Source organism: Lepidochelys kempii, chromosome 2, assembly GCF_965140265.1.
Source record: "Lepidochelys kempii isolate rLepKem1 chromosome 2, rLepKem1.hap2, whole genome shotgun sequence".
Lineage (NCBI taxonomy): Eukaryota > Metazoa > Chordata > Testudines > Cheloniidae > Lepidochelys > Lepidochelys kempii.
The window spans coordinates 159391025-159405907 of NC_133257.1; the positions used below are offsets into that span (position 1 = coordinate 159391025).

The window sequence follows — 14883 nt, forward strand, 5'->3', positions numbered from 1 at the left end:
AGTAGCATTTATGTGTTTCACTGTGACATTAAATTCCACCTAGAGAGTCAACTCTTCAAGGTAGGGATATGTCTTATTTACTAATTTGTCCAGTGCCCGGCACATTGAGGGTGCTTAGGGTTGCCAACTTTCTAATCGCACAAAACCTAACACCCTAGCCCTGCCCCTTCCCTGAGGCCGCTCACCCCACTCACTACATTCCCCCTCCCTCGGTGGCTCGCTCTCCCCCACTCACTTTCACTGGGGTAGGGCAGGGATGTGGGATGTGTGAGAGAGTGAGGGCTCTAACTGGGCTGTGGGCTCAGGGGTGGGGCCAGAAATGAGGGGTTCAGTGTGTGGCAGGCGGCTCCAGGCTGGGGCAGGGAGTTGGGGTATGGGCTCTGGCTGGGGATGAGGGGTTTGGAGTGCAGGAGGGGGCTCCAGGCTGGGGCCGAGGGATTCAGAGTGCAGGAGGGGGCTGCGGTTTGAGGCAGGGGATTGGGGTGTGGGAGTCGGTGAGGGCTCTGGACTGGGGCTGGTGATGAGGGGTTTGGGTGCAGGAGTGGGCTCCAGGCTGGGGCTGAGGGATTCGGAGTGTGGGAGGGGGGCTGTGGGTTGAGGTAGGGAGTTGGGGTGCAGGAGGGGGTAACGGCTCTGGGCTGGGGGTGTGGGCTCCGGGCTGGGGCTTAGGGTTGGGGCACGGGCTTACCTCAGGTAGCTCCCAGTCAATGGTGCAGTGGGGCTAAGGTAGACTCTGTGCCTGTCCTGGCGCTGTGCTGCGCCCCGGAAGCGACCAGCAGGTCCGGCTCCTAGGTGGGGGGGCCCAGGAGGCTCTGCACGCTGCTCTCGCTCACAGGCACTGCCCTCCCAGCTCCCATTGGCTGTGTTCCCAACCAACGGGAGTGAAGAGCTGGTGCTTGGGGCGGGGGTAGTATGCAGAACCCCGTGGCTCCCCTGCCTAGGAGCTGGACCTGTTGGCCATTTACGGGGCGCAGTGCAGTGCCAGGACAGGTAGGGACTAGCCTGCCTTAGTCCCGCAGCACCGTCAACCGGACTTTTAACAGCCCAGTTGGTGGTGCTGACTGGAGCCGCCAGGGTCCCTTTTTGATTGGGCGTTCTGATCAAAAACCGGACACCTGGCAACTCTAAGGGTGCTATGGGAAATGTTGAATAAAAGCTGTCCCTAACTATTTATCCCAAACCATTTTCTGTATCATTGAGACTCCCCCTAATCCCCTCTAATTCTCCTTTCCCACTATCTCCCCTATCTCCTCTCTTTGGAAAATCCACATAGAAATACATCAAAAGGCAACGGGCCTGATTTTGTACCCACTCACACCAGCTTTACGTTGGAGTTACTTCTGACTTACACTTGTTTGAGATCAGAAGAGCCTTTACTGCTGCTCCCACAAACAGTACTGGTTTGTCTATCATGTTGCTGCACTTATGTGCAAGGCTCCATGTTTGTCACGGAGGTCACGGATTCTGTGACTTTCTGTGACCTCCATGACTTCTGCAGCAGCTGCTGTGCCTGGCCTGGGGGCTGCCTGAGCAGCTCAGGCAGCCTCTGGGCCAGATGCAAGGGTTGCTGCTGGGGCAGTCTCGGTCCCCCCTTCCATCCTCCAGAAGCAGGAGTTTGGGTGTGGGGGGGCTCAGGGCTGGGGGTGTGGAGCCGTGTTTACCTGGGGGGGCTCCCCAGAAGGGCAAGAGGAACTCTCCTCCCTCAGCTCCGGGCAGCCTCTGCCGGCAGGCACCGCCCCCACAGCTTCCATTGGCCACAGTTCCCAGCCAATGGGAGCTGCAGAACAGGGGCTTGGGGTGGAGTGGAGGCAGCATGGGGAGCTCAGGAGCAGGGTAGGGAGCCTGCCCCAGCTCCACCCCCCAAGCACCCGCAACGCCCCCCTCCTTGGCCGTCCCCCCCTGAGCTCCTGCCACAAGTTTTAGTCAGGGGTATATAGTAAGTCATGGACAGGTCACTCACAGGCCGTGAATTTTTGTTTACTGCCTGCGACTTTTACTAAAAATACTCATGACTAAAACGTAGCCTTACTGATGTGTAGATCAAACTCAGTAAAAGGATTAGATGGTCCTCCTGTTGGGATTTTGGACAAAAGGTGGAGAAGGAGTAATGTCCATCAGGGAGCCAATAGGCAGGGAAAGTACCAGGCGGCACTGTAAATGGGACAGTATTCGCCTGTTCTTTGCAAGTAAGTTGGTGTTACTGGCAACTGACCTTTAGGTGAAAATATTGACTGCAGTGGAGTAATATTACTTGTTAGTTATCCATTTGCAGTACTATAACCCCTACACATTTTGGTGAGAGGCATCCATTGTTTTATTTCTCATGCTATTACAACACTGATAGCATAGCCACACATAGTCTGATCGCATAGCCAATGAATCACTCCAGCAAATAATGAAGAAATATGTTTTGATAAAAATTGATAATTGCTATAGAGAAAATGAAACAAAACATCAATCTGAAAACTCCCCTGACATAAATAGAAAACAGAGCTGTTCCTGTTGAAACTCCCACCAGACTTATTCACTAGAAACAAGTTCTCAGAAAGAAGACATAAAAGAAGTGCAAACCTAGCCAAAGCAAATTCATTTTCTTTAAAATTTACGCAAATATGTGCGGAAATTTTATTTTTAAGGCATCTGCCCAGCTCCAATAAATAAAAGTGTGTAAAAACATTAATGTAGTATAATCATGAATAATGTGCTTCAGTAAGATGACAGTCATGGCTTAAAATCACAGTGAAGGGAAGTTTCCAGTGAAGTATTTCAAACTGTTAAGAATTAATGCGTCTTTGAAATCAATACAGACTAATAAGGATTTTTTAAAATCTACTAAGTCCTCCACAAAATAATCCAAATATAAAAAAAACATGTGTCTAAAACATCTGAATTACATTAGTGGCAGAGGGAATAGAAAGGAAATGCACTTTAGTTGCATCTGTAATCTTTTATGCTCATCTAATATCCTCTGAAGGTATTATTTAGACAATATATTTCTCTATCTGGCAAGCTCAGTCATATTCCCACAGCGTGCATCAGATTTTAATGCATTTTTAACTATGCTGTTAGAGGCATACAGAACTAAAATGTAGGTGACATTTTATTAGTAGCTGTAGGCAAACCCAGATCTGGCTACTTTATTATTTATCTCCCTGTACATATGTGATCTGGTGCTTTTAACTTTATTGACTAATATTATGCACCAGAGAAGGGACTCCTCATGAAGGGAAAACAGAAAGGTCACAAGGTAAAAGAAAACTCCATTTTCATCATAGCTTTAATGTACTGCTCCTAAGGGAATTCCAGTTGCTTTAGAAAGGTTTAGATATATATGGGTGGGCCTCTGTTGCTCCTGAGCCCACTAAAAGCCTATCCATCTGTGCACAATGCAATGTAATAAAGGCACAGTAAAAAGGATAGCTTTAACTTGTGTACATTATCTAAGTAAAAGCAAGTCTGTCCTGCAGTTTATTACCATGTCTATAATTACTTTACTTGCCCCCCCCACATCCCTAAAATAAGGTTAATTTTTTAACATTAAGTGTGGAAGGCATAAAAATGTTACATTGCAGCATGATATTCTTTCCAATAATAAATGGGATTTTCTGCTACAGTGAATGGGGGAACCTGAAAAGGTTTTATTGGGACAAGACAAAAGGTCAAAATCTAAATCTCATAGTATGAATCTCAAGTCCCAACAAGTTAGGGATAAATGGAATAACCAAAACTGGCACACATGTAAACCAAAAAAAAATATTCACCCCATCCCCCTCTGAGATATAAACTGGCAGAGAGCAGTTATATATAAAACTTCCTCATACAATTGGATATCATTAAATAAGAAATAAAATTATAAATATCTTTCAGTAACTTAAAGGAAGAAACCCGTAACTCAATATTGTAGTTTTCTCAACATCCTAGGCTACAAAAACTCCTTCGAATATGGAAATCCAAAGTGAAGGTTCCTCTTGGAATGCTAGTGTCCCTGAGTGGTGTCAGAGTGGAGATGGAACCTAAGGTGCAGGAGCCTTTACTGTCTGAATGAAAACACCTACCTCTGTAGGTCCTGGCTCACAGACTCAAAGGCTGTAGCAGGCTCATCAACTGTTGTGGCCTAGCCACCACAGAAGACGACAAAGCACCACACTGAGTGGGCATGGCTTACATTGTTGATAGATTCATAGAATAAGGCCAGAAAGGACCACTGTGATCACCTAGTCTGCCCACAAGCCACAGACCTTTCCTGAAATATTTCCTAGAGCGTTTTCTTTTAGATAAACACCCAATCTGGATTAAAAGATTTTCAGTGAAGGAGAACCCACCAGAATCCTTAGAAAGATGTTCCAATGCTTCACTGCTAAAAATGTGCACCTTATTTCCAGTCTGAATTTGTTTAGCTTCAGCCATAGGATCTTGTTATAACTTTGTCTGCTAGACTGAAGGAATTCCACTCCCTCCCCTCCTGTGAGCACTGGGAAGGCACCTCTGGCCCCCACCCCCAGAACACCTGCCTGGGAATGGGCAGGTGGGGGGGGAAGGTGAAGAGCCCCTGGATTTCCTTCCCCAACCTGGAAGTGGGGGAGAGGACCATGTTCCAGCTTCCTTCCCCCCAGTGCTGGGAAAAGAAGAACCCCAAAAGGAGCAGAAGTGAGGTGGGGGAGGGGGAAAGGGTGAACTAATGAGGGATGCGGGGGCTGAACTGATATGGAACTGGGGGGAGGGGCAGGATTGATTTGCAGGTTGGGGCAGAATTAGTTGCTGGGCAGGGGATGTCCAGACGTGGCGGACAGAGCTCCTGCAGCAGGGTCAAAATCACCTTACCCCATTAACTTGGGAGCAAGGGCAATGCTAACTGTCTGACTCATACATTGAGGATGGGGGGAGGCAGTTCAAAAGGTACATCTGAAAACACAATATGATCTCTTTTTTGAAAATCTCATGATTTTGGAGCCAAACTCATGATTTTTGATCTCTTGAGGTTGGCAATACTGAGGCTGAGATCAAGAAAAAACTTATCTTAGTTTTTTGATATGCTAAGCAGATTGAGTGCCTTAAGAAAGCTAACATCAGAAATATGGAAATTTGCTGTTAAAGCCACCTAAACAACCTGACCTCTGCCCTGCATCACCCTGTCACCAAACAAACACACCTACTTAAGGTATCAGTGACTCTGAAAAATTATCTAACTCCCTTACTCTTTGCACTGCTGCTACGAACATCTCCTTTTGTCAGAACATATTAGCTATTGTTGGAGATCATGTTAATTGTACACAGTCTCACACTTCCTAGATGTTGAATTCAATTCTTATAAAGTATACTGTCCAGAATGACTTATCTAAATCCCTGATCATAGGAAAATAAATGTAACTTTTCTGCTACTGCATTTGATGAACTTTTCATAACTGCTACAAACCCACGGTTACTCACTTTTTCTAATGCTTTTTTCTTTCTTTTGAGTGATTTCATTGTACTTAACCATATAAAAATAGCTTTATTTCCTCCACTCAAAGCTTTGCTTTTCCTTGGTATCATTTATAGTAAGTCACATTTGTGTCTCTCTAATAATCTAATACATGTTCATAAAAACTATTTTTCTGCTAGTCTCTATTAGAAAATACTGGATAATATTAATCATGATTTACTGTCCCTTTGGTCATTAACTTAAGCCATGATAGTAGAATGTCCCCTCTGGCCTTAGCAGGTCAGGGACTGTGGGAGGGGAGGGGTGGAGTGTTGATTTAGTAGGTAGGGGGTTGACCATTCCATCGGCTCCTGGTAGGAAGGAAGGTAACCCACTGGCACCTGGGTCCTCCTTTTCTTCTAGTCTCCCTCCCATGTAGGGATTATGTATGAGGTGGGGCTGGGGCCAATTCAGGGATGTGAGGGAGCCAATTGGCTCAAACAAACATACCTCCCCATCCCCAACCACCTCCCAGCAGTCGTTCTTGATTCTGAACGCTGCCCAGCCCTATAGGTGGTATAGCTATCAGAGTTGAGTCTCTGGGCTTGCTGTGAGTCTGACCAGATCACCTTCTGTGGTCAGGAAGGAATTTTTTTCCTTGGAAAAAGATCGGCAAGTTGCCCAGTGGGTTTATTATAATTTTTTTTTGTTCTTCTTTCTTCACAGCATCCTGGAGGACTGGTAAGTGGGCATATGGATGAGAGAGAGTGCCAGAAAAGGTGGGGGGGGGGAGAGGTAATAAACATCAAAAATATTGTTGCAACTTGTGGCTGGTGTCCAGTGCAGGAGGCAGACTTCTAGGGCTAGCTCCTGGGGAAACCCTAAGCAGGTGATCGTGCATGTGTGTGTGCGTGTGAGAGAAAGACTTAAATCTCCACAGCTGCCACTCATTTATACCCTCATTCCCCCTCATGGATCAGTAGTGGGAGTTTGCTACCAGGGTCCCTCTCATTCCTTGGTTGTATGATATGAGGTCTTTTAACCCTGCATTGGACCTAATTAATGCCTGGCAGATTGGAGGGGCGGGGTGTTTCAGCCCTCCCTTCTGCATATTAAAATTAATAGAGTTGCAGCCTGCCACTTTAAATCCATTCACATGTCTCCTGTGTATCCTGATCAATTCCCTATCCTTTACAAACTACTGCAGCCATTCCTTTTGTGAAGACCAAATACAATAGATCTATATTTTTAAAAGTAGACCAATGATCGGAGTTAATCAAGTATTCTGTGTTTCAAGGTGGATGGAGTCAACTGATGGCTTTTGAAAAGTTACCTATAAATAGGGCTGTGCCAATAGATCATTTTTCAGTTCACAGGCCATTTAATAAATAAATAAATAAAATAATTCAGTGTCATCTAATTTTTTTGAAATGTTTGGCAAATTGAAAAGTCAAAACAAATTTCATTTGGGTTGAACAAAATGTTCCCCAACCCCCATCCCCATGTGGCCCTGCACCCCCACTCCCATTCAGTCCATCCCTCCACTAGCCTTTCTGAATCCCAGTCTGTGACCATCTTCCCAGCAGCCTCATGTGCCCCACTCTGTCTGTCCTGCCCATATGTGAATCCTCACCTGGCCCTGCGGGCATAGCACTGTGAGGAATGCAGCCTCTGCTCTCTCCCTATTGCCTGTCACAGCTGGTGAGTGGCTTCCCTCTGGCACCACAGCAGCCCCTGGTGGGCAAAAGGCATAACTGCAGTGCATCTCTGGCAGAATCTATTTTCTACAGAGAAAAAAAAATCTGCAGGGGACATGAATTCTGTGCATGCACAGCGGCACAGAATTTCCCCAAGAGTACCAGTAATACTGAGTTAACTGCTGCTTTTCTCTCAGAATGCATAGGTAAATCGGATCTAGAAACTATAGCTTTCCACCAAGCAGATTTTCAGTGCAATGCATGTTCAATGAAGTGAGTGTTTTGTGAATTTGTGTGCCTTCAATACAGTAAGTGTGGATTTATCCTTAGGGAAAAGTCCAATAGAATTTAATAGGGATTGAAACAATAAAAGTTTCACAGAAATTCATCTAAATTCTACAGAAATTGTTCTAAAAACCTATAGAATTTAATATCCTTTCTTATGTTTTTTTGAACCTTACTACAGCTGATGCATAGTTCTATATCTAGGGCCCTACCAAATTCTCTGTCCATTTTGATCAATTTCATGGTCATAGGATTTAAAAAATCGTAAATTTCATGATTTCAGCTATTTAAATTTGAAATTTCTCGGAGTTGTAATTGTAGGGGTCCTGACCCAAAAAGGAGTTGTGGGGGGGTTGCGGTGCTGCTACTCTTACTTCTGCGCTGCTGCTGATGGTGGCGCTGCCTTCAGAGCTTGGTAGCTGGAGAGCAGCAGCTGCTGGCCAAGATCCCAGCTCTGAAGGCAGAGACACCGCCAGCAGCAGCGCAGAAGTAAGGATGGCCTGGTCTGGTATTGCCACCCTTACTTCTGCGCTGCTGCCTGCAGAGCTGGGCCCTCAGTGAGCAGCCACCACTCTCCGGCCTCCCAGCTCCAAAGGCAGCAGCACAGAAGTAAGGATGGCATGGTATGGTATGGCCACCCTTACTTATGTGCTGGTGGTGGTGGGGAACCGCTTTAAGAGCTGGGCGCCTGGCCAACAGCCACCACTCTCCAGTCACCGGCTGCCCAGCTCGGAAGGCAACACAGAAGTAAGGGTAGTAATACCGTGCCCGCCCCCCCCCCCCCAATAACCTTGTGACCTGCCCTGCAACTCCCTTTTGGGTCAGGACCCTCAACTTCAGAAACGCTGGTCTCCCCCATGAAATCTGTATAGTATAGGGTTAAAGCACATAAAAGTCCAGATTTCACAGTGGGAGACCAGATTTCATGATCCATGATTCATGATGCATTTTTCATGGCTGTGAATTTGGTAGGGCTCTTTCTCTATTGTTTGAATATAGAATGATTCAAAATACCTACAGAATTATTTTCTATTAAATTCTGTAGGACTGTTCCATAAGGGTAGGCACATGTTTCACATCAATGTTAAATTAAATACAAGGTCTTAACCTGAAATCAGACAAAATTAGTTGCTTTTAATAGCCTATGGACCATGTGCTACCAACAGATCCACACTGCAATTAGATCTTTTTAGATGGGATTCCTCAGGCCCTCAAAAGTTCCTCCAACAGGCACAGATTCCCATATACACAGGTCTTCTCTGTAGGCACTGGCAGTCTCAGAAAAGTGTGTTTTTCTTCAAAGAACATGGAGTTATGTACACAAAACACTAACTAGCAGTGAAGACACAGTATGAAATAGGAGACTGTAGAGCCACATTTTTTAGCACGTGGCATGCCAACAGCTTAATTTGTGCTCTTGAGCTTCCACAGATACGTAGTCAGCACTGATTTATCTGGCTCTATACCATTCTATATACATCACTTACAGCTAAATCAGAGATCAAAATGCAGAATCTAGCATTTCAATGCATCAGGCGGACTTCTGACACTACTTGAAGGCCTTTGGGCCCTAAGCCAGTGACTGGTTACAGGTACATTGGCATAAATGTATATGTGATAATGTGTATTATATGGTAATATCGGACATGCTATTTAAAGGAAATAGAATCATTTTTCTTCGAATATCACTCTGAAATATCAGAGGATAAGAACCACCTCAAAATATGACAGATCTTAGAGTCTCTTACTTAGTCTTTACTCTGACAAATTCCACTGCATTTCATGGGACTCAGCTTGAGGAAAGACCGAGTCGTAATAAACTGAGTAAGAACCTCACAATTCAGCCTAAGGTGAATATAAGTAGAAAATTAATTTGTAGTTAAAGTTCAAAATTTTGGGAAAAAGAGTATCATTTTCTGCACATTTTCAAAAATGCAATGTGTAAATAAAGACATGAAGTGGAATTTATGCAGTCAAAATGTAACGTGGGGGAGTGGTAATGGAGTATTTTGTGGCATGTGGCATACACGAGTGAAGTGAATGGCACGTTGTATACCTACGGCTTGTCTCTGACATACCACTGGTGAGCAATGTCTTAACAGTTTTAGGTGGCATGCCTATTCTGAAAAGCAGGTGAGGGACAGGATTTTCACTTCATTAAAATAGATGCCATAAAATACTGAGTCATCTACCTCATGATTTTAAAATACATGGTTAAATTTGGAGTCATCCGACTTATCTGATGTTGCAAACACTGATGGGGGCATTGGACTGCTGTATGAGAACGGTTTCTCAGATTTTTTTTACATTTTTTTAAACAGTTCACAAGTATACAATATGTGCTGCCCATATATTTATATTGTCATAGGCAGCCTGTCCATTATCTACACTGGATCCATAGTTATCAAAAGTAAATATTGTCAGGACAACACACCCTGCAACAATTTTTGGAGTTCATTGGAACCCTGCTCTTTCATCAGAAATTTAAGTGCTTAACTAATAATCGCTACTCTTATTCTGAACCAAAATCAGAGAGCTAAACACCTCTAAAATTGGAGAATCAAAACCTGGATCTCAATTTCACATTTGCCCTTACCTCTACCAACCAAAATCCCAAACCCACAAGCCAGCAGAGTTGGAGGTTAAAGGGTCTGTTACTTCAGGCACAAGGAGCAAAGTATGTATTTCTTAATCTAGTTTATTTTAATTTCACATTGAGGAAAGCTACAAACAAATAAAAATAAAAGCAATTAGCCTCCTTAATCAGCTTAATCAAATATAGTCAGATCTTACTGGAGCTGGGGTGGCTGGCTTGCAGTGCTGAGCTCAACCCGGCATGACAATTATTGATCAGAGGGGCTGTGAGTTTAAAAAGGGTTGTGTCTTTTTTAAATATTATAGTTCTTTATTACGCTTTGTTGCTGTTCTATATCCATGTTCAGTGTTCCAGTGTAGGCAAAACTTCCATTATAACTTCCTGGCTAGGTGTTGACACCCGCCCACGGCCATTCTAATGAGATCCTAGACACGTACGAAGTTTTTGCAATCTGAATGACAGCCACAAAAAGTTTCGTGTTTATTGAAGGCCTGACTCTAACCTCATAATAGGGTTTCAATTGTGGATAGATTTTGCGCTGGCCTCAAATGGTGCGGATAGCATCCAAAGGGAGTAAGGATGGCAGGACTGGGCCCTGAATATGTTAGTAAAAACAGCTTTTTCAGGGCTTGATTGTGCAAATTGCACAAAGGCTAAACGAGTGCTATGGAGACACTCTGCTCCAAGGGGAGCACCACAAGGCATCCTGCCTTTGGGTAATGAAGCTTATTCCCTTCATGTGATGTCTCTGCTCTCTGTAGAGTGCTGTGTGCCATTTTGCCAAGTTTGCATTACATACCTGTTCTCTCTTGGCTGAAGGGGATGCATATTCTGCTGGGCCCTTATGTGGGCTGTGCTGTCGGTGATGGCTCCTTGCAGTCTCTACCACACTGTATCACTCAGCGAAATCCTGAATTTAGCATGAATGGCCAGTCCTCCTTGCTGCCAACAAACAGATCTATGACTCTTTCCATTTCAAAGTTGATAAAACCTTTAGGGAGTACTCTCACTGTCCTGTACACACTTCTGAAACCCTACTTACGTCACACGTACGTGGGGTTCGCTGTGCAGTATTGGGGAGCCAATGTAGTTATGACATAGCAGAGCAATTGAAAAAAAATCCATGCCTTCCTTTGAGTATCAATAAAGTCATGCCATTTTTTAAGCTCAGGCCATCTCAAAGTTTCAAATTTTTGAAAGATTTTTGTGCTGATAAACCACATTTTTCTTACAAACTGTCAAAATTTCATAATTTTTCAACTAGCTCAAATGCAAATTTTATTGAGAGGTGCTGCGAGAACATTCTCAAAGGCCTGCATACATGACAGGACCTAGGAGTAACCACCACGAGACTACCTAAGCAGAGAAGATGTTCTCAAGATAAGCAGGTACACAGTGTCTCTGCTCTGAAGCCTGCCAATAGCTTGTGGTATGGTCAAATCCTATGGTCCTTGCCTACTACTTCCTCAGGGACATGTCTATTGAAGTCAGTGCACCCAGTCTTGGTAGTTTTACTTGGTCTTTAGTCAGACAAAACTCCCAGGGCTGGCTGAGAAGTCCAGTCCAAATCTCTGAGGGGGTAGATATAGAAGGAAAGTTCAGCAGAATCTAAATGTCCTCTCTAGCCTTGGGAAAAAGTCTGATTTCAGTTGGAGTTTTGCCCAATAGGGACAGAGTGAACAAATACCTAAATTGGCCCATTAGGAACAAAATTATTCAGCAACATTTTCTTTTAAATTTAAATAAAAGCTTTTTATCTTTAAAAACAGGCCCCAATGTACTTATTACACTGATTTATAAAACTGGCCACTCTATAAGGAGGATTTGGGGGAGTTGAACCCAAATCAAAATGCCTAAGAATATGTATGGAAATGTTTGACAGAACATAGAGTTTCAGAGTCCAGGTTAATACAGTTCAGGCCATTCATATTGTAGAGATTATGATTCTGTTTGGCAGGAAGTTTGCATTATATTAAAGTGTGAATTAATTGACCTAAACATGATTTTTTGTGGCTGAATCAAACATTTCTTACTGATGGAGTTTCATATGTGATGTCTCTGAGTATTTTCATAGTCTTATAGGCAGTGTCTAGGTGCTTAAACACATTATAGTTTTTTTCCCTTCAGCCAGGGGTTCTGGAACTAGGGGTGCTCGGAGTGGGGCAGCACCCCCTGGCTTGAAGTGGTTTCATCCTATACAAGATTTACAATTTTGCTCAGTGGCTTTCAGAACCCCCCACGCTATAAAAATTCTACCAACGCCACTGCCCTCAGTTAAAGGTTAACATTAATAAATAAAACAAAACACAAAACAAAACAAGCCCTCATACTAGATGGATGTCTGTTACAAAGTATTTCTGCTGAATTTTAATCCAAAAAAGCAGGATTTAGTGCTGGTATTTTTTAATTAAAATCCCCATCACTCAGCTCCTTTTTTGTCCTATGGAATATCTATCAATCAGGAAGAATTACAGCAGGATGTACCACTTGGCAGGAGGCCATTCTGTCCCCTCCACCAATCCTGCCACAAACTTTTTTCTTCTCCCACACCCACCATTCATTAACTAAATGTACTGAATAAACCTGAACATCTCAACTAAATCCTATTGACCCTGGATTTGCTGCTTAATGCTAAAACCCAAGTGACCCATATTTCTCCTGTTGATACTTCTATCACTGACGGCAGCCAGCACAGAAAAATATCTCAGTTACATTAAAATATTTAAGGAACAAGATTTACAGAACTCATTATTCAATCTTTCTGCTACTGTTCATGAACTTTACATAAGCTCTTGCTTCTTGTGTGGATTCATTCTTTCCTTTGGTGCTTCATAAGCAACAAAGTGCATCTGTTGCTTAGCAAATGGAACTGGCAAAATGCAGTTATTAATATGATAGATTTGGATTTAAAAAACAACATTGTCTTAAAAATTCTGTGCAACTATATTTCTGTGCATTCTACATGTTCCTGCCAGAAAGAGTTATTAGAATTTACAGAAAAATATAATTACAGAAATACTTTATTTTCATAGGAACTCACAATGAATTTGCAGCATTAAAAACTGCTATTTCAGTTTATTTTTAGACTTCACCGTGGTTTGTAATTAGTGCAATTGCTATCTTTCGATGTTTATAATCATTTGCTTTGCTGCTTCCATATACGTAACAGAGACCTCTGAAGGTTATTCGGAATCTCACGCCTCCTTGTTGCGAAACCCACCCCATGCACCCACCTTGTAACTGTTACATCTGATCTGCCTCCGCCTCCGCTGCCAATGCCTCCCTCTGCCCTTGATAACAAGCATCCTGATGCTCACTTCCCAGCTCTGGATCCTTTATGCAATAATCGTCCAAAAAGAACCCATAGCTGACTTCCCTCCCAGCTATAGAAACCTCCCACAATAGCACTCAACAGCCCTTCATCCTGACCACCCTTAATTGCCAAAAGCTGTCATTACCCCTCACTCTGACTAGCACTCAACCTTCCTCCTGCAACTTCTCACCAGTGCGTACTCTAATATCCCTGGCCTAATATCCCTCCCCTTTCTCCCAGCTTCTGAAGACCCTCTTCTCCAAGCAAGTGTCCCATGCACCCACAGCCACTTGGCCCCAGCCATGTTCCCTGGTAGTTTTGGAAGCCTCCCACACTGTATACAGGTGTCTTCTCTTCCACGATACGTGCAGCATGGAAGAAGCTTGCTGCCATCTTTCCCTGCCATAAGAGTCTGGTCCTTAGTAAAGATGGACGGCCCGATTCACTCTTGCGCTGCACCAAGTACAAAGTGAGGGCAACTTGGGTACAAATTATTACCATTCAGGTATAGTAACTTTTTGTACCTAATTTTCAAGGATATAAATGACTACACCAAGTGCAGGGTAACAGAATATGTCTCATAATTTGCAGGGGACACTGACAAAGCGTTCAAAACTTTATCTGTATATTATTCAATGAACAAGCCAGTGTTGTGAAATTTTGTACTAAAAAAATACCAGCCAAATCAGTTCTAATTAATGTCAAACACAAATCCCCTCACAAAGGCCTAATCGTAAACGGAATTCTGAATAGCATGGGCCACATCCTGAAGTCCTGACTCAGTTTATAACTCAAATCCTTCTTCAGACAAACCTTTGTGGGCATAAGAACTGAGTAAAAAGGATCTATCCCTATGGCAATTAATAATGCACTAAAATTAAAAATTATAAACTACCTGAAAGAAAATCAAATCTAGCATTCAGGGTATGGAACAGACATTATGCACTAAGAATATTACCAACATGACTACCGTGAGGCCGTTTAAAATAATGATGCTTTCTTATGCTACTATTTTTCTTGCTAATATCACTAGCAGTGCACTTGCTGGGGTTTTAGCTTCTTTAAAGTACAGAAAAAATATGTTCATTCACTTAAGAATAAACATTTAATATAGTCACATCTCATTGCATTATCACCACATACAGTATGCCAAGTGTTAAAATACAGTTCTTGAGGGAACTACCAGCTATTGATTTTAACATTATGAAAAAGTTCATAAAGTGATGAATAAGAGGCCAGCAATTATAAGGAACAGTATTGGTCCAGACAAGAAATACATCCACCTGAATACTTATTTTATGACATATTTGTGGATTGGGATGATAAATATACAGGGGATCTTCTTTCATAGTGCACAAGCTATATCAACTTGTATAACTGCTATCGATATTCTTCATGTACCTTTACTAAAGATGTGTCGTTACTCCTCAACATGTTTTCATGTTTTTCTCTGACTAGATTTTTTTTTAATACAACAGCTGCATCACTAAAAGGTTTTTTAAAAATAAACTGCAAGTATCCATCAGAACTATCCATAAACCCTTTATTAAGCGCTTGTTAGGTATGGCTGGTTCTTAGAATCCATTTTGAA

At 43.0% G+C, this 14883-nt stretch overlaps 1 protein-coding gene across 19 annotated transcripts in view; it reads right to left on the reverse strand.

Annotated features, from left to right (window-relative positions):
* The window catches only part of LOC140907213 (poly(rC)-binding protein 3-like), a 713049-nt gene that overhangs the window by 183332 nt on the left and 514834 nt on the right, over positions 1–14883 (reverse strand). The window lies entirely within an intron of this gene.